This window comes from Cervus canadensis, chromosome 15, assembly GCF_019320065.1.
Source record: "Cervus canadensis isolate Bull #8, Minnesota chromosome 15, ASM1932006v1, whole genome shotgun sequence".
In the NCBI taxonomy this organism is placed as follows: Eukaryota; Metazoa; Chordata; class Mammalia; order Artiodactyla; family Cervidae; genus Cervus; species Cervus canadensis.
Window position 1 is genome coordinate 17076550 of NC_057400.1, and position 20424 is coordinate 17096973.

General features: G+C 42.0%; 1 long non-coding RNA gene across 1 annotated transcript in view; it reads left to right on the forward strand.

Moving 5' to 3' along the window:
• The first annotated feature begins 1762 nt into the window (after positions 1-1762).
• The window catches only part of LOC122453982, an 84208-nt gene continuing 65546 nt past the window's right edge, over positions 1763-20424 (forward strand). Inside the window, exon 1 of the long non-coding RNA XR_006273249.1 lies at positions 1763-1868. This is a non-coding gene — a long non-coding RNA (uncharacterized LOC122453982). The remainder of the gene's footprint in view (positions 1869-20424) is intronic.

Below are 20424 nucleotides of genomic sequence, written 5' to 3' on the forward strand. Positions count from 1 at the left end.
TTCATAGGGATTCCAGAGCCCAACTGCCTGGCTTCCATTCTTGGCTCCATCATGTGCTGGTTTGTAATATTCAACAATTAACTTCTCTGTGCATCATTTTGCTCAGCTATAAGTAAGGATTATGATATCCTTAGATCATAAGTTTTTTTGTGAATTTTATCATGTAAATGAAGCCTTTAGGACAGTGCCCATTGCAGTCTGTGCTGCATAAGCAATAGGAGTCCCTACTCCAAGTCATTCTGTTACTAACCCTGGTTTGTTTGCTTTGTAGCAACAATCACTATTTGAAGTTACATTATTTGCTTGTTTACTCTGTCTTCCAGGCTATATGCAGGTTGAGTAATTGGAACTACACAGAACTCAAAGTTTATTTTTTAGATTGGAGAGGGTGGGGCAAAACCTCCTCAGTGGCATCCTCAAGTGTCCCATCCCCATGCCCCGGGGCCCTGGTCTCCTATACTGTATGGTGAAGGGGTGGGACCACATTTGTGATTCTGCTGTGTATCCAGACCACCCAGGGAACCTGTGAAAACTAGAGGTGACCCATAGAAATCCCTTATGATCCCAAATCTCACTTCTGGTTTTATAGCGAAAAGAATTGAAAGCAGGGTCTTGAAAAGATGTTTGCAAACTCATGTCAATAGCAGCATTGTTCACCATAGCCAAAAGGCAAAAGCCACCTAAATGTCTATTGATAGATGAATGGATAAACAAAATGTAGTCTTTCCATACACTGGAATGCAAGTCAGTCTCAAAACGGAAGGAAATCCTGTCACATGCTCCTGTGTGGATGAACCTTGAGGACAGGATGCTAGGTGAAATAAGCTGGCAATGATGGGAAAAGTACCGCATGATTCCACTTATGTGCAGTAGTTAAAGGTTACTTCACAGAAACAGAAAGTGGAATAGTGATTACGAGGGGCTGGGGGTTGGGGAGAATGGGGAATTGTTTAGAGGACAGTTTTAGTTTTACAGGATAAAATGTTCTGGGGATCTGTTTCATAACTGTGAACATATTTAAGACTTCAGAACTGTATACTTAAGAATGGTTAAGGTGGAAATTTTATGTTATATTGTTTTACCACAATGCATTAAGCTGCTTCAGTTGTGTCCCAACTCCATGAACTTTGCAACTCCATGAACTGTAGAGCTCGCCAGGTTCCTCTGTCCATGGGATGTTCCTGGCAAGAATGCTGGAGTGAGTTGCCGTTCCCTCCTCCGGGGGATCTTCCCAACCTAGGGACTGAACCCGCATCTCCTGCATTGCAGGCAGATACTTTACCACTGAGCTATCAGGGAAGACCTTCACAATATAAATAAACAAATCAACCATTACTGGACCTAGATTCTGAGTAAATAGATTGGATTGGGGCGGGCATTTACAGTTTGAAACTCTCTCTGGGAGATTCTGACACCCACCAGACTTTAAGAACCACTAGATCATATTTTAGAGATTCATCTGTGGTTTGGATTTAGAGCATTTAAACCTCGCACAATTCCTAATATAAAGTGTTAATTAAATGGAGGAAAAATGATCCCCGAATCCTCCTCATGGGTTCTCTTTAATTTTGCCACATTAATCTGCAGCTCATCTGAATTTCCATCTCTCTGCCTGCTCTCTCCCGGTGGAGAGTGATAATCTGCAGGCAGAGGGCACTGGGATCTGGCCCACCATGGTGTTTTCCTTCAAGTGTCCATAAGGTGGCAGGCCAGGCACTTGGATTTCGGCCGCCAAGGTACTCGCAGCTCTGAATGCCCAATAGTTCCTTGAAGGGTATGAGGGACCCGGTGCCTTTGCATGGTTTGGGGGTGCCTGGAGGAGGTTGTGGGATTCTCGTTGATGCCTAGGCTAGAACTGAAGCCAGCAGGTAAGTCTCTCCGGAACAGGCGTGCATTTGTTATTAAGGAAGGGGAGAACTCCTGCTGCCCCTTCCCCCAGTGAGTGGCGGCCAAGGTCCAGTCCCGGGTCAGAACATCTCTCCCAGGGAGTCCGGTGTTTGAGAGCGCGCCACTGCGGAGAAATGTTCACACGCTGCTCTGCTGCTTCGGACAGAGAGCAGTGTTTTTGTTTTGGTTATATTTTCTTTTAAAGAATTAAAAGGCAGGAGGCAGAATAGATGCTCTGTGTTGTTCAAAAACTCCTCCCTGATGGGGGAGGGTCAGGACAGTTAACACGCACCAGCCGTTGGGTATTTAATAGGTATCTTAAAAACACTCATTTGCCGACCCACTTCAGACCTTGACCCAGCAAGGGGTCACAGGCCACAACAGTAAATAATTGGTGAGTAGTTTGTTGACACATTGAGCTGAAAAGTGGCGGACTTTTGACGTGATTTTAAAAACGTGCTGTTTGTCTCGTTAAGTCCAGACTATGGCTTTCAATAGGTGCAGCGTGTCAGCAGGGGAGGACAACTATGCCGTGGAGGAGGCAGGGGTCCGCCCAAGGGGCACAGGCTTGGATTTGGGAGACGTAGTGGGAACTGGGGGGTTGGGACAAGTCTTTTGTCCGGTCTAAGGCTCAATTTCCTCATCTGTGTGCTGGGAATAAGAACACCAGCATGGTGGGTTGGTGGTGAGGAGTAAATGACAGGTGGATCCATTCAGTCAGTCATGCAACAAACATTCATACCTTTAAGACCTATATGACAGTCACAAGCTGGGTACTGAGGGTGCCCAGGCAATGAACCCTGGTCCCTTCCTGGCAGGTATGGATGCCAATATGTCCATGAAAGCTTTCAGTGCAGCAGAAAATGCATTGCCACCAGAAGTTTGTTTGGGGTGCTCTGGGAGCCAGGGGGCTGCTTAAAAGGGTATTTGGGGAAGGAGTGGAGAGAGATTGATACATGAGCAAGACAGCAGATTTCAACCCAGGGTTGTCCCGTCCAAACATACCTGTATTTTAAAATGTAGTGTTTGCTACCAATTTTTTTTTTTTCTTCCTGAAAATGAAGTTCTTTACCACCATTTAAAAATGGAGAGATTTTGCTTGGGATTCTAGGCTTCCCGCTTCTGTGAAAAAAATAGATTTTGCTACATGAAGCCAACATTTCTGCAGGAAAGTATGGCCTAACACTTAAGTCATGGCTGCCTTCTTGAGGCAGTGTAGTCTCCACCATGCCCAGCTCAACTTGCTTCCCTTGTTCTTTTTCCATCCCTGACCCTATGGATGTTGGGAGTGCAACCTCTACTATAAAGTGTCTAGAACAGGAGCACATGCTGGGTTCTTCATACCTTCCATTTTCTTTGCCTTTTTGAGGCTCAGATGGCCTCACTCTGCTTCTCTAACAGTGACCAACATCTATGAAGTTCAGTTCAGTTGCTCAGTTGTGTCCAACTCTTTGCAATCCCATGAATCACACACCAGGCCTCCCTGTCCATTACCAACTCCCAGAGTTTACTCAGACTCATGTCCCTCGAGTCGGTGATGCCATCCAGCCATCTCATCCTCTGTCGTCCCCTTCTCCTCCTGCACCCAATCCCTTCCAGCATCAGGGTCTTTTCCAATGAGTCAGCTCTTTGCATCAGGTGGCCAAAGTACCAGAGTTTCAGCTTCAGCATCAATCTTTCCAATGAACACCCAGGACTGATCTCGTCCAGGATGGACTGGTTGGATCTCCTTGCAGTCCAAGGGACTCTCCAACAGCACAGTTCAAAAGCATCAATTTTTCGGCACTCAGCTTTCTTCACAGTCCAACTCTCACATCCATACATGACCACTGGAAAAACCACAGCCTTGACTAGACGGACCTTTGTTGGCAAAGTAATGTCTCTGCTTTTTAATATGCTATCTAGGTTGGTCATAACTTTTCTTCCAAGGAGTAAGCGTCTTGTAATTTCATGGCTGCAATCACCATCTGCAGTGATTTTGGAGCCCCCCAAAATGAAGTCTGACACTGTTTCCACTGTTTCTCCATCTATTTGCCATGAAATGATGGGACCGGATGCCATGATCTTTGTTTTCTGAATGTTGAGCTTTAAGCCAACTTTTTCACTCTCCTCTTTCACTTTCATCAAGAGGCTTTTTAGTTCCTCTTCACTTTCTGCCATAAGGGTGGTGTCATCTGCATATCTGAGGTTATTCATATTTCTCCCGGCAATCTTGATTACAGCTTGTACTTCCTCCAGCTCAGCATTTCTCATGATGTACTCTGCATATAAGTTAAATAAACAAGGTAACAATATACAGCCTTGATGTACTCCTTTTCCTATTTGGAACCAGTCTGTTGTTCCATGTCCAGTTCTAACTGTTGCTTCCTGGCCTGCATACAGGTTTCTCAAGAGGCAGGTCAGGTGGTCTGGTATTCCCATCTCTTTCAGAATTTTCCACAGTTTATTGTGATCCACACAGTCAAAGGCTTTGGCATAGTCAATAAAGCAGAAATAGATGTTTTTCTGGAACTCTCTTGCTTTTTTGATGATCCAGTGGATGTTGGCAATTTGATCTCTGGTTCCTCTGCCTTTTCTGAAACCAGCTTGAACATCTGGAAGTTCACAGTTCACACCGTTGCTGAAGCCTGGCTTGGAGAATTTTGAGCATTACTTTACTAGCGTGTGAGATGAGTGCAACTCTGCGGTAGTTCGAGCATTCTTTGGCATTGCCTTTCTTAGGGATTGGAATGAAAACTGACCTTTTCCAGTCCTGTGGCCACTGCTGAGTTTTCCAAATTTGCTGGCATCCTGAGTGCAGCACTTTCACAGCATCATCTTTCAGGATTTGAAATAGCTCAACTGGAATTCCATCACCTCCACTAGCTATGTTCGTAGTGATGCTTTCTAAGGCCCACTTGACTTCACATTTCAGGATGTCTGGCTCTAGGTGAGTGATCACACCATTGTGATTATCTGGGTCGTGAAGATCTTTTTTGTACAGTTCTTCTGTGTATTCTTGCCACCTCTTCTTAATATCTTCTGCTTCTGTTAGGTCCCTACTATTTCTGTCTTTTATTGAGCCCATCTTTGCATGAAATGTTCCCTTGGTATCTCTAATTTTCCTGAAGAGATCTCTAGTCTTTCCCACTCTGTTGTTTTCCTCTATTCCTTTGCATTGATCGCTGAGGAAGGCTTTCTTATCTCTCCTGGCTATTCTTTGGAACTCTGCATTCAAATGGGAATATCTTTCCTTTTCTCCTTTGCTTTTCGCTTCTCTTCTTTTCACAGCTATTTGTAAGGCCTCTTCAGACAACCATTTTGCCTTTTTGCATTTCTTTTCCACAGGGATGGTCTTGATCCCTGTCTCCTGTACAATGTCATGAACCTCCATCTATAGTTAATCAGGCACTCTGTCTGTAGGATCTAGTCCCTTAAATCTGTTTGTCCCTATCAGATCTAGTCCTTTAAACCTAGCCTGGTTACTCGTTCCTTTCCTCAGTGTGACTGGAAGCTGGCTGGAGTTACAGTTGTATGGAAGCCTTTGACTGTCAGCTATGCTTTGCTTGTCTTAGAGAACCACATGCAAATCCCTCTCCAAAGTACCATTTCCTCACAAATAATAGAGAATTATTGTAGGGAGGATGGTGAGCCTGGAGTTCTATAATAATAGCATTTTCATGAAAGAAAATCACATCCCCACTGTGAGCACAGCTGAGAACATGAAACCTACTATTGAGATCTTCTGGTTAAAAGAAAGCATTATCCTATCAGATAGGCCTGTCCATGGGGGTCTTTGGGAAGCCAGGGGAGAGGGCTTTGCAGGTCCTGCTGGAAATAAGTGGGTAAAAAGCATCCATCCATCCAGGGATGATTAAGATCAATCATGGGGCTGTTAGGAAGCCCTGGGCTTCCCTTCCTGGCAGGAGATAAAAGTGGATAATTCACTGTCACAAAAGAATGAGCCCAGGGAGAATGGTGTGGGGGTGGCTAAGTGGAAGGGAGGGGTGAAGAGGAGGCTGTGTTGGGAGGCCCAGACCCCCACACTCAGGTTTCTTCCTTTTCGGGGCTTGAGGGTGGTGCTTGTGGGTTACTGTGGTTGCACAGGTTCCTCAGGTTCCCACCCAACTTTAGGAATGAAGAGGTGGGGAGCCGGCTGCAGGTGGGGCGGGGCTGGCATTAAAGACTCAGAGCTGCACCAGTGAATACTCAGTCCTCAGACAAGGAGGGGCAGGGCCCCTCCCCCCACTCACATGCTTAACTATCTTTCATTTCCACTGCATTACAAAAAAACAACCACTTTTGCTCTGCAAATAATCAGATATACTCAGAAGTATAGAGAATAGTAAACCCAATGGTTCCCGCATATTAGAATCACTTAGGGATCTTTTAAAAATTCCAATGCCGAGGGATCCTCCCAGGCCATTTAACTCACAATCTCTGCGAGTTAAAATAGCCATCAGTATTTTTGAAGTTCCCTGGCTGCTACAGACAAGTCTGGGACCCACTGGTGTCCCCATCACCCAGCTTCTACAATTTTCAGTAAATGGCCAGTCTTGCTGATCTTGTAGCTCTTGTGTCATAGATCACCCCCCAATTTTTCATTGCCCCCAGATTACTTGAAAGCAAACACCAGACTTATTTAATCCTTAAATGCCTCAGAATACATTGATAGTTTGAAAACAAAATATAAACATGATTTCTTAATAACATCTACTATCCTGTCTGTCTTTGATGCTCAAGTTTAGCTTTTGAGACATTTCTTTTTTTTTAAAAAAATTAATTAATTTATTTTAATTGGAGGCTAATTACTTTATAATATTGTAGTGGTTTTTGCCATGCATTGACATGAATTGAGACGTTTCTTTCTCTCCTTTATCTTTGATTTTAATTCAGTTCCAAAGCTCTAAGTAATATCCCTTCCCCCCATTTTGGGGGTGATAGAGTTGGTAAAAGGGACATACAGTTGACTCACCCTGCCTGGTTACTCGTCCCTTTCCTCAGTGTGACTCGGGGTTCTCAGTCTCTTCAGGGACAGCCCTGCACACCTCGGCGGGTGAGAGAACAGCCACAGAGGCAGAGATGCTCATATAGTCATCCAGTGACTGTTGATCAGGAGCTCCTGTCTGTCCAGGCACCGTGTTAGGTGCTGGATCACTGGGCTTGTCTTTTGTCAGCATGATATTCTGTTCAGCACAGAGTCTGGCACATGGTGGGGACTCAGATTTCTAATTCAGTGATGAAAGCTTGTGTGTTTGTTACCAGAACAGTCAGATGACCATTGCTGGTGGGTTGGGTCCAGTTATATAGTATCCCTTTATAAATCTCAGAAGCTCAAAACTTGCACATCATCCCCCTTTCCTTGAGGGTCTGAGAACATTTTTCTCTTTTGAGTAATTTTCGTGAGAACATCATATGGATTCCCCAAATGAGATGAAACACCATGGCAAAGTGAAATCTTAGTAGCAGGATGTGAGGACAGCCTGAGTAGTTGAAATGCAAGCGTGCCGTCTAAGTCTCATTTCGGCTGCGAGGTTTCAGCCTTCTCTTTCCAGCGAATCCTTTCAAAGGGGCAAGAACATGCCGCAGAAATTGACTGGTTTGAAGCTGACCTTCTTTTATTTTCTTTGCCCAGCCTCTAAGTGAAACGCTTAGGAACAGAACAATAAAATGTTCAGAAGGCAGCTAGCATAGCCAAGGAAGAAAGTGGAATCTCACTGACCCACACATTTTTTAAAGATTTTTCTGCTTATCATACTTTTATTTTAGACAATTTGAAAAATATAGGATAAAAGTATGAAGAAATGAAAATCACCCACATCTTACCATCTGAAAATAACTGCCATTATTTAGCAGTGATAACTGGCCATTTTGGTGTATTTCCTTCTTTTCTTCCCCCTATACCTAAATACAGACTGTTTTCTGATTCATTATAATTAAAATTGTTAATTTTGTTAAATTTAAACATGCTTAGGACTTTGTGCTTTCACAAGCCATTTAAAAAATCTGTTTTCTTCTCTGTTGTTCATTAGGATTCAAAAAAGGATGTAAGAAAGATCTTATTCTCATATTACCAGTGAGAAATCAAAGTCCAGAAGGTTAACTGATTTTTTTTCAAGGTCACAAAAGTGGCCCAGGAGTCTCATTGCTCATCACAGGGTCTTAATGTCTGATCCTGGTCTTCAGTGCCTGGCCCATCCAGGGATAGCCTTATGGTTGGGAGACTGACTGGTATTTCTTTCCCCATCTCCAGAAGGTTTGATTCAGAGGATAAGGACCCACACAGCTCCCGATAAGTCTAATTATGGATGCAGAGAAGGAGGCTATAGAAGATAAAATGTCATCATTTATGGGGCAACCCAGCCTGCATTCCAGATAATGTACTGTGTTAAGCATTTGTGGACTCTACCTATATTATGACCTTTGGCCTCCACATCCTAACCCACCCATCCCCCCTTCCAAGGGCAGCTGCCCAGCCATCACATCTCTGCTGCCTCAGCTGCCAGCCTTAGTCCCAGGGTGCCCTGGGCCTCAGCCCCTGTTACTCACCCCACCTGGTTACTTGTCCCTTTCTTCAGTGTGACTCGGGGTTCTCAGTCTCTTCAGGGACAGCCCTGCACACCTCTGTGGGCGAGAGAACAGCCACAGAGGCAGAGATGCTTATATAGTCATTCAGTAACTGTTGATCAGGAGTTCCTGTCTGTCCAGGCACCGTGTTAGGTGCTGGATCACTGGGCTTGTTTTTGTCACAATAATATTCTATTTAGCCCAGAGTCTGGGACATGGTGGGGACTCAGTTTTCTAATTCAGCTATGAAAGCGTGTGCGTTTATTACCAGAACAGTCAGATGACCATTGCTGGTGGTTTGGGTCCAGCAACCCAAATTATTGGTGGCCCAGGGGTGGATTATGGTGACAATCTGGTGTAAAAAGATTATCGAGCACATCAGATGTTCTTTCTCAGCAACTACTAAATACGGGGGTTTACCAGTGATCTCCTGAGGCAGAAGTCAGGACAGTCATGGCCAAAGCCACATGTAAAATGAGATGATGAGGGAGCAGAAAAGATAGAGACAGAGAGAAGAGAACTGTGTGGATTACAGAAGCATAGAGCCATGGAAGGAGGGAAGGAGGCAGAGACCAAGAGACCAGCCCCAACGCTGCTTGTTCCTGGGGTTTCTTATTCATGTCCAGCCTCGGTACACCCAAGAGTAACTTTCTTCAATGCACACTTCCTGGAGGTAACTTGCTCGTCTTTGCAACCAGTCAAGGCAGCCTGTCTGAATGGTCACATATCCACAGTCCCATAGACTGAAAGAGACCTTGCTTGCCCTCCCAGTTTTGCAGATGGAAGAGCTGAGGCTGCAGAGGGGAGAGGACTTGGCCATGAGCAGCACATTTCCTAAATCTAACACAGGTTCCCTCCTAACTTCAGGCCATATGCTTCCTTGATTGCTTCTTGCATCTCAGCCTTGGGTTCCTGCTATATCACTAGACTTGAAAACTGGGCTCATGGCCTTCTACATCCAGTTCTTCCACTTCCTTTTGCTATGTATTTTGCTAAACACTGAATAGGTGCTCAGTGAACACTTGTTAAGTTGAAGGGAGTAGATACTCTAGGTTTGAGGTGGTGATGGAGGTGGCCATTGGTTAAAGCTCCTATGACTGATGGACAGGCTGGCATTTGGGGGGAGTTTGAGACAGGTCTTCCTGGGTCCCATGCAATCACTAGCAGTCTTTGAGGTGACTCTTCATTCAATGGATTTGCAATGGCAAAACTGAACAAAGAGGATGACTTCCGCTGAGTCTGAGAGCACAGAATCCATCACCAGCAGTGTGGATCCGAGAGAAAGCAGGTTCATAAAACACATGCATGTCTCATTAGACTGTATATCTACTGTGCAAAATTGAATATGGTGTATTACAGTTATTGGTGGTTTGAATTCTCTGAATCATTTTAAAACAATATAACCAGGATTTAACTAGAGTAAGAGGGAAGGAAAATAGTTCAGAAATGGTATTTTAGACTTATGTCATCTATGTCTTCATTATTTTTTTCCCCAAACAATTATTTATTGAGTGCCATCTCTGTAACAGGCATCATTTTAGATGCTGGGAATACAGCAGTGATCTCGACTTTGAAAAATTCTGCCTCCTTGGAACTTTCATTTTATTGGTATCACAAAGTTAATTAGAGGAAATGTGACATGTACTAGTTTTCTAGGGCTACAGAAAGAAAGTATTGCATACTGGGTGGCTTAAGAAATAGAAACTTATTGTCTCCAAGTTCTGGAGGCTGCAAGTCTGAGATTGCCAGCAGGTTTGGTTCCTTCCATGGCTTCTTTCCTTGGTTTGCCAATGGCGATCTTCTCCCTGTGTCTTCACGTTATCTTTCCTCTGTGTCTGTGTCCAGATTTCCTCTTCTTAGAAGGAAACTAATTGTGTTGGATTAGGACCTTGCTATTGTTGGTTAGTAGCTTAGTCATGCCTGACTCTTTGTAACCCTATAGACTGTAGCCCGCCAGGTTCCACTGTCCATGGGACTTTCTAGGCAAGAATACTGGAGTGGGTTGCCATTTCCTTTTCCAGGGATTCTTCCCAACCCAGGGATCGAACCCAGGTCTCCTGCACTGGCAGGCGGATTCTTTACCACTGAGCCACCAGGGAAGCCTGGATTAGGGCATACCTCATTTTTAATTAGCTCTGTAAAGACCCTGTCAATGGTTAGGATGCTGTGCTTCCACTGCAAGGGGTCCAGGTTCACTGGTTGGAGAAGTAAGATGTCAAAAGCCACTTGGCCTGCTCCCCCAGCCCAAAGACTCTATCTCTAAATGCAGTCACATTCTGAGGTACTCAATGTTAGGGCTTCAACATATGGAGTCTAGGAAGGACACAATTCAGCCCATAGTATGGCAGAAATAAAAAAGTGACGTTGATACACTATGACTCACCAATTTAAAGCATAAAGGTTTTGATGCTTTTCCAAATTGAAGAAGGGTTGCTTGTCTACCCATGATGCCTGTGGTCAGTGCTGGCTTGGAGGGAACGCTGACCTGAGGCAGCAGAGAGATCCGAGGTGGTGCATGAAGTCATCCTGAGTGAAACTAAGCAGGCCACCTGAGGGTTAAACCACTGCTCTTGACTTCATTAATACAATAGTCTAAACAACTGAGACAGAGGCCCAACACCCCCCACCCCACACCCACACATATATTTAGCATACTTGTTGGAAATAAGTAAATTTATTTTCATAAACGATGACTTGGGGAAAAGCCGTAACCATTTCACATGAAAACATTAAAACTGTTTGTTTTCTCCCTTTAATCTCCTCCTATTTTCCTAATGGGACTGGAGTGTGTGTGGTTCCTGCTGTTTTATATACTTTGCTGGCTTGTGGCTCATTGGTTTCTCTTTTCCTTTATGCTTTTGTGGTTTTCCTAAACAAACCACCTTCTATGTCATAATGAGCTCCTGGATCTCCTCCTGCTGATGAGCATAAATCCACCCAATCTGGAACGCTTTGCTTTGCTTTAGAAGGTTCAGTTTGGCTTTTGAAGTAAGATAAAGCTGCTGAGATAGTTGGTCAAGCTCAGGGTCTTCCAGGGGCTTTGATGCAACAGATGCCTGTCTTGAGCAGTAGCGTGTGGGCTTGATCCATCTCTCAAATCAGAAACTCATCCATCTGCTGGTCTGACAACAGGAACTTCTCTCTTGAGTACTCTTGGCGTAATTTATTAGTAAAGAGCTCTGCAGGCCACCAGGTCCCAGGGAGAGTTGGTGAAGCAATAAGAAGGGTGCAAAGTCTGTGTCAGTTTTTTGCCAGAGCAGCCAGTTGAAGAAGGAAGGATTTAAATAAACAGGGTAAACAATTGGGCAGACTAGAGGCCTGATTAGGGAAAGAAGATTTTCTTTGTGATTTCTTTGCTCTTCAGTCTTATTGCCTTTAAAAAATCTTGGTAGGAACTTCTGTGTCCATTGATTGATTCCCTTATTTCTGTATTTGTTAGTTTACTGAATACCCCCTGGGTAACAGGGCCTGGGATAATATATAATCCTTTCCTTCAAAAAGCCTGTGTTAGGGAGATGAGTCACCAAGATGGCAGGGTGGAAGACCCCAGCCAACATCCCTCCCAAAAGATCAATAGTTAGCGATACAGGAAAAATAACAGCCTGGGAGAGCTCTGTGGTATGCTTCAGAAGCTTCAGCAATGCAGTAGAGCGATGAACAAAACAAGCCCCCCGCCTCCCCCTGCCAAAAAAAAAAAGATCACACAACAGAATAACTACACAAACGCGAAGGAACAATAGCTTCATTTTGCTGCGTCATCCCATCCCACAGGCTGACCCTGCTCCCCATCGAGAAAGAGTTCCCCTTGTGGGGAGAGGGAGAGTGGGACTAGCGACCAGATTTCAAACACTACACCGAGAACCCACTTTGATTTCACTGCACCCAGAAGCTGGCAAAGCCGAGATGTATGCAGGTGGCTGGGGGCAAGGAAGAAGAGCAGAGGTGGCCAGTACCAGCCACAGAGCAGGAGCGACTGGGCTTCCCAGTGACCTGCTCTGCAGAGGACAGCGATGGCTTTTGCCACTGGAGGAGCCAACGTGCCCCCTGGAGATGTCACTGGTTTTCAGTCTATGGGTGTGGCATTCACTAGCCTGAGTTTGGTACCCTGCCCCTCTGATTCCTGGAAACTCACTGGCAACAGCTCCAGCCTCTGTGTTGTACAAGTGTAAGACAGCAGGCTAGATTCCCGTGGCTGCCATCTCTGCTGTGTGCATGCTTAATGCTAGCTTCTCCAGATATGCACTTGCACACCTCTGGCCTGACTCTTGTCACTGGCCTCCACGGCTATGTGTGCAAATGTGGTGAGACCCCAGATCCACAGGAGTACACACACAATCAGGGCCCCTACAGCAGCTAGTGCTAACCCAAAGTTGGCCCTGACCCTTGCTGGTTGAGGCCTTTGCCACTGTGTATGTGTGTGTGTACATCAGCTTCTGTCATTACACTGGAACCTGCAGCTGGGTCCTGCTGCTGGGTGTGTACATACTACCCTCTCTGGCCACTAATGCTGCCTACCCTGGTCCCTAGCTGCTGGACCTGGAGGTACTGCCAAGGACCCTCAACAGCCCTTGCAGATGCTGTGGATGCCCACAGAACTCACCAGACACCACACAGTTGTAAATGTTGTGGACCCCAGTGGCTGAGCCAATGAGACATCATGCCCTTCTGTATCTAGAGATGCTACGTGCCCTATGCCTTGACACCCTCCGCCACTTGACCTAGAATCATAGCATACTCCAATGTCCCTATCATCAGATGAAGTCTTTCCTTACTGAAGTCAGTCCATAAAGGCTGGAATTTTTGGACTACTTCAGATATGCAGACACTTACACAAGGGCTATAAAGAATCAGCAAACACATCTCCACCAAAGGAATATAATAAACCTCTAGTAACTGGCCTCAAAGAATGGAGATCCAGGATTTGCCCAATGAAGTTATCAAAATAATTGTTCCACAGATGTTCTCTGAGAATACTGGTAAACAATTAAATGAAATCAGGAAAACAACGCAGGAACAAAATGAGAAGATCAACAAAGAGCAGACCAAAAAAGAACCAAACAAATTTGGAACTGAAGAATACATTGATAGTTTAATAGAACTGGACTATCTATTGAAAAATTCAGTAGAAATCTTAACAGAAGATTCAACCAAGCAGAGGAAACTTAAGACAGAGCATTTGAAATTATCCAGTCAGAGGAACTAAAGGAAAAAAAAGACTGAAAAAAAAGAAGCCTATAGAATTTATGAGATGCCATTAAGAAAAACAATCTAAGCATAATTGGAATCCTAAAGAAGAGAGTGATAAAGGGGCAAAAAACTTGCTTAAAGAAATAATGACTGAGAACATAGCAAACTTGGGAAGAGATATGGACATCCAAGTTCATAAAATTAATAGATTACCCCAGCATTTCAATCCAAAATGATTTTCTTGAAGACACATTACAATAAAACTGTCTAAAATCAAAGACAAAGAAGGAATTTTAAAATCAGCAAGAGAAAAACTTTTTTCTCATTAAAAAGGAAACCCCATAAAGACATCAGTGGATTTCTCAGCAGAAACCTTGCAAGCTAGGAGAGGGTGGGATGATATCTTCACAGTACTGAAAGAAGAGAACTGCCAACTGAAATACTTTATCCAGCAAAGTTGTTCTTCAGAAATGAAAGCAAGACAGAGACTTTGCCAAGAAAACAAAAACTGAGGGAGTATATCACCATTAGATTTACCTCACAAGAAATGCTGAAAAGAGTTTTTCAAACTGAAACAAAAATATTCTAATTAATAACATAGATACTTACTAAAATATACAACGTACTGGTAAAGATAGATAAATAGTCAGATTTAAAATACTCTAATACTGTAAGGTGCTGTGTTACCACTTAACCCTTATATGATATTAAAGGACAAAATTATTAAAAATAGCCAAAACTATGAAATTGTCCATCAATATACAATATATAAAGATGTAAATTGTGACAACAAAAACATAAAATGTGTTTGGGGTTAGTAAAAGGGTGAAGTGAAAGTGAAAGTCACTCAGTTGTGTCCAACTCTTTGGGATCCCATGAACTATACAGTCCATGGAGTTCTCCAGGCCAGAATACTAGAGTGGGTGGCCTTTCCCTTCTCCAGGGGATCTTCCAAACCCAGGGATTGAACCCAGGGATCTTCCCAACCCAGGGACTAAACCCAGGTCTCCCGCATTGCAGGCGGATTCTTTACCAGTTGAGCCACAAGGGAAGCCCAAGAATACTGGAGTGGGTAGCCTATCCTTTCTCTAGTGAATCTTCCCAACCCAGGAATAGAACCGAGGTCTCCTGCATTGCAGGTGGATTCTTTACCAACTGAGCTATGAGGGAAGACCAGTAAAAGGGTAGGGTTTTTAAAATTATAATTCAAGTTGTTATCAGCTTAAAATAGACTGTAATATCTATAAAATGTTTCAAATAAGTCTCAGGGTAACCACAGAAAAACCCATAGTAGATTCACACAAAGACAAGGGAATCCAAGTATGACACTATGGATAACCATCAATTCATAAAGGAAGACAGCAGGAGAGGAAGAATGGAGCTACAAAACAGCCAGAACACAATTAACAGGATGGCAACAGTAAGGACTTGGGTGTGAATAATTACTTTAAATGTAAATGGATTAAATTCTCTAATACAAATGAATGGAGTGGCTGATTGGATAAAAATCAAGATTCAACTATATGCTGCCTATAAGACACTCACTTTAGCTTCAAGGACACACACAGGCTGACAGTTAAGGGATGGAAAGATATTCCATGCAAATAGAAACAAAAAAGGAGCAAGTGTGGCTATATTTATATCAGACAAAATAGGCTTTAGATCATAACTGTAACAGGAAAAGAAGATAATTATATAAAGGGATCATTTCATCAAGAGGATATAACATTTATAAATCTTTTTACACCAATGTAGGAACACCTAAATATATTAAGCAAATACTGTACATTTGAAGTGGGTAAGAGACAGAAATCCAATAATAGAGGAATACAATATCCCACTTTCAACAATGGCTAGATCAACCAGACAGAAAATCAATAAGGAAACACTGGACATGAACTACACTATTGATCAAATGGACCTAACATATACATTCTAGCCAATAGCAGCAGAATACACATTTCTTTTCAGACACACAGGTAACATTCTCTAGGAGAGATTGTATGTTAGGTTACAAAACAAATTTTAGCAATTTAAAAAATGGTTGAAACCACCAGGTGTCCTTTCTGACCAAATTATTTCTGATGAAATTATAAATGAGTAACAGGAGGAAACTGGAAAATTCACAAATGTATGGAGATAAAATATGCTCCTGAGCAAACAGTAGCTCAAAGATGACTTAAAAATAGAAATAAAAAATATCTTCAAACAAATGAAAATGGAAATACAACATTCCAAAACTTGTGTGCTTCAGGAAAAGGAGTGCTGAGAGGGAAGTTTATGGTGATAAATGCCTGCCTTAAGAAAAAGGAAAGATCTCAAATAAACAACCTAAGTTTACACCTCAAAAAACCAGGAAGAAAAATGAAGAAACTAAGCCATAATTTAGCAGAAGAATGGCAATAATTAAGATTAGAGCAGAATTAAATTAAATAGAGAAATAATAAAGAATGTCAATAAAACTGAAAGGTAAAATTGACAAACTTTTACCCATACTTCCAAATAAAAAAATGAAAGAAAACTCAATATTGTAAATGAAAGATGAAACATTACCACAGAAATACAAATGCTTATAAGAGACTACCATAATAAATTGGACATACTAGAAGAAATGGTTACATTTTTAGAAATACAAAACCTACCAAGAGTGAATCATGAAAAAGTGGAAGATTTGAGCAGACCAATAATGAGTAAAAAGAAAAGCTCAGGACTAGATGATTTCAACAGTGAATTCTACCAAACATTTAAAGAAGCATTAAAGCCAATCCTTCTCAAAGTCTTATAAAAAATTGAAGAGGAGGGAAAGTTTCCATTCTCATCTTATGAGGCCAGCATTAGTCTCACGCCAAAGTTAGACAAGGGCATCAGAACCTCAACAAAATACTAGCAAATTAATTTTAACAGCACATTAAAAGTATCATGCACCAGGATCAAAAAGGATTTATTCCCAGGATGTCTGGATGGTTTAACATATGCAAATAAAAACACCTGATATTCCATATTAACAAAATGAAGGATAAAAATTATATGATTGTCTTAATAGATACAGAAAAAGTATTTGACAAAGTTCAGCATTATTTTATGGTAAAAATCTCTCAACAAGTTGGATATAGAAGGCACGCACCTCAACATAGTAAAGGCCAATCATAACAAAACCACAGTTAGCTTTATACTTACCGGTGAGCTGTTCCTCTAAGGTCAATAGTATAAGAGTGCCCATTCTCACCACTCTTTTTCAACAGAGGACTAGAAGTCCTAGCTAAAACGAATAGGCAAATAAGAAGTAAAATAAATCCAAATTAGAAATAAATAAATAACATTGTCTCTGTTTGCTGATGACAAGATCTCCTACATTGAAAATCTTAAAAATTCCACCAAAAAAAAAAAAAAACTGTTTGAAGTAGTCAACAAATTCTGTAAAGTTTTAGCATACAAAATCAATAGACAAAAGTCAATTGTGTTTCTGTATGCTAGCAATGAAACATCTGAAAAAGAAATAAAAAAATCCCATTGAGAATAGCATAAAAACCATACAATACTTAGGAATGAATTAACCAAAGAGGTGAAAAATGCATATGCTCAAAATTGTAAGACCTGGGTGAAAGAAACTGAAGAAGAAACATATGAATGAAAGGTATCCCATGTTTATGGATTGAAAGAGTTAATATTAAAATGTTCAAACTACTCAACACTGTCTATGGATTCAGTATGATCTCTAACAAATTTTCAGTGACATTTTCCACAGATACAGAAAAAAATTCCAAAATTCTTATGGATTCACAAATGACTACTACTATGCAGGTCAGGAAGCAACAGTTAGAACTGGACATGGAACAACAAACTGGTTCCAAATAGGAAAAGGAGTACATCAAGGCTGTATATTGTCACCCTGCTTATTTAACTTATATGCAGAGTATATCATGAGAAACGCTGGACTGGAAGAAGCACAAGCTGGAATCAAGATTGCCAGGAGAAATATCAATAACCTCAGATATGCAGATGACACCACCCTTATGGCAGAAAGTGAAGAGGAACTAAAAAGCCTCTTGATGAATGTGAAAGAGGAGAGTGGAAAAAGTTGGCTTAAAGCTCAACATTCAGAAAACTAAGATCATGGCATCTGGTCCCATCACTTCATGGGAAATAGATTGGGAAACCATGGAAACAGTGGCTGACTTTAATTTTTGGGGCTCCAAAATCACTGCAGATGGTGACTGCAGCCATGAAATTAAAAGATGCTTACTCCTTGGAAGGAAAGTTATGACCAATCTAGACAGCATATTAAAAAACAGAGACATTACTTTGTCCATCTAGTCAAGGCTATGGTTTTTCCAGTGGTCATGTTATGGATGTGAGAGTTGGACTGTGAAGAAAGCTGAGCACCAAAAAAATTGATGCTTTTGAACTGTGGTGTTGGAGAAAACTCTTGAGAGTCCCTTGGACTGCAAGGAGATCCAACCAGTTCATCCTAAAGGAGATCAGTCCCGGTGTTCATTGGAAGGACTGATGCTGAAGCTGAAACTCCAGTACATTGGCCACCTCATGCAAAGAGCTGACTCATTTGAAGAGACCCTGATGCTGGGAGGGGTTGGGGTCAGGAGGAGAAGGGGATGACAGAGGATGAGATGGCTGGATGGCATCACCGACTCGATGAACTTGAGTTTGAGTAAACTCCAGGAGTTGGTGATGGACAGGGAGGCCTGGCGTGCTGTGATTCATGGGGTCACAAAGAGCCGGACATGACTGAGCGACTGAACTGAACTGAACTGAAGGCAATCTTAAGAACCAAACTAGAGGCATCATACTTGCTGATTTCAAGCTATAAGTAACACAGCTGTAGTAACCAAATGGTATGATCCTGGCATAAAAACAGACACAAAGACCAAAGGAAAAGAATCAAGTACTCAGAAATAAACCTACCCAAATACTGTCAACTAATCTCTGTCAAGGGAGCCAAGAATACTCACTGAGAATATGATAGTCTCTTCGATCAGTGCTGTTGGGAAAACTGAATATTCATATGTAAAGGAATGACATTTGGCCCTTATTTTCTGTTACTCATAAAAATTAATTCCAAATGGATTAAGGGCTTGAATGTAAGACTTGAAACTCTATAACTCCTGGAGAAAAACACAGGGAAAAAGCTCCTTAACATTGTTCTTAGCAATGATATTTTGGATATGACACCAAAATCACCAGCAACGAAAGCAAAAACCAGCAATGAGATGTGTCCAACTAAAAAGATTCTGTGTAGCAAAAGAAATGAACAAAATGAGAAGGCAACCTATAGAATGGGAGAAAATATTTTCAAAGCATATACAGATGGTCCTCAACTTACAATGGTTCAACCTAATGAATTTTTCTTTTTCTCTACATTGATACAAAAGTGATACACATTCAATAGAAACTACACTTTGAATTTTGATCTTCTGTTGGACTAGCTGTATGCACTATTATACTCTCTCCTGAGACTGGGCTGTGGCATGCTGCCACAGCTCTTAGGCATGTAATCACAAGGGTAAACAACTGATATACTTACAACCATTCTGTGGCCATACACCTTCAAAACATTATTCAATAAATTATATGAGATATTCAACACCATTTTAAATTAGGCTTTGTGTTAGGTGATTTGCCCAACTGTAGGTTAGTGTAAGTGTTCTGAGTGTCTTTAATGTAGGTCAAACTAAGCTATGTTGTTGTTTGATCATAGTTCAGTTGCTAAGTTATGTCTGACTCTCTCTGACCCCATGGACTGCAGCATGCCAGCCTTCCCTGTCCTTTACTGTCTCCCAGAGTTTGCTCTAATTCATGTCCATTGAGTCGGTGATGCCATCCTGTGTTGCCCCCTTCTCCTCTTGCCCTCAATCTTTCCCAGCATCAGGGTCTTTTCCAATGAGTACAGTAGGTTAGGTATTTTAAATGCATTTTAGACTTATGATATTTTCAATTTATGATGAGTTTATTAAGATATAACTCCACTGTAACTTGAGGAATATTTGTGTCTTATAAGGAGTCAATATAGAAACTCTTACAACTCAATAGCCAAAAATCAAATAACCTAGTAAAAAGTGAGCCAGGCACCTGAACTTTTGCAGAGGAGACGTACAAATGGCTGACAGCTACATGAAAAGGTACTCAACATCACTCATTATCAGGGATATGCAAATCAAAACCATAGTGAGAAATCACCTCACACCTGTTGGAATGGCTATTATCAAAAAGATAAGAGAGAACAAATCCTGGCAAGTGTTTCTGAGAAAAGCGAAGCCTGGGGTGCTGTTAGCAGGAATATAAACTGGCACAGTCACTGTGGAAAATAGTGTGGAGGGTCCTCAAAAAATTAAAATTGAAACTACCACATGATCCAGCAATCCCACTTGTGAGCATTTATTCAAAGGAAATGAAATGATTATCTTTAAGAGATATCTGCTTTCCCGTGTTCATTTCATTATTTACAATAGGCAACACATGGAAATCACATATTGACAGATGAATAAGTAAAGGAAGAAAATACATATATAACTTGCCTGTGTGGTTATGGTAGCTTCATAACTGGTTTTTCCATTTCCCACCTCAAATATCTTGCTTCTGAAATTCTGCCTCTACAACCAGTCTTATCTTCCCCAACTACAAGTTTGCTCATCCTTCTACCCTCTTATCAGTCTTACCAGTGGCTCCCCACTGGCTAGAGTTTGGATTCCTACGCTTGCCGATTCCAACATTCTCCTAGCTGGCCCTGCGCCATCTTCCATCAGACTCTGCTCTCGTCACTAGAGCTTGTGCACCCTTCACCTCTCTGTG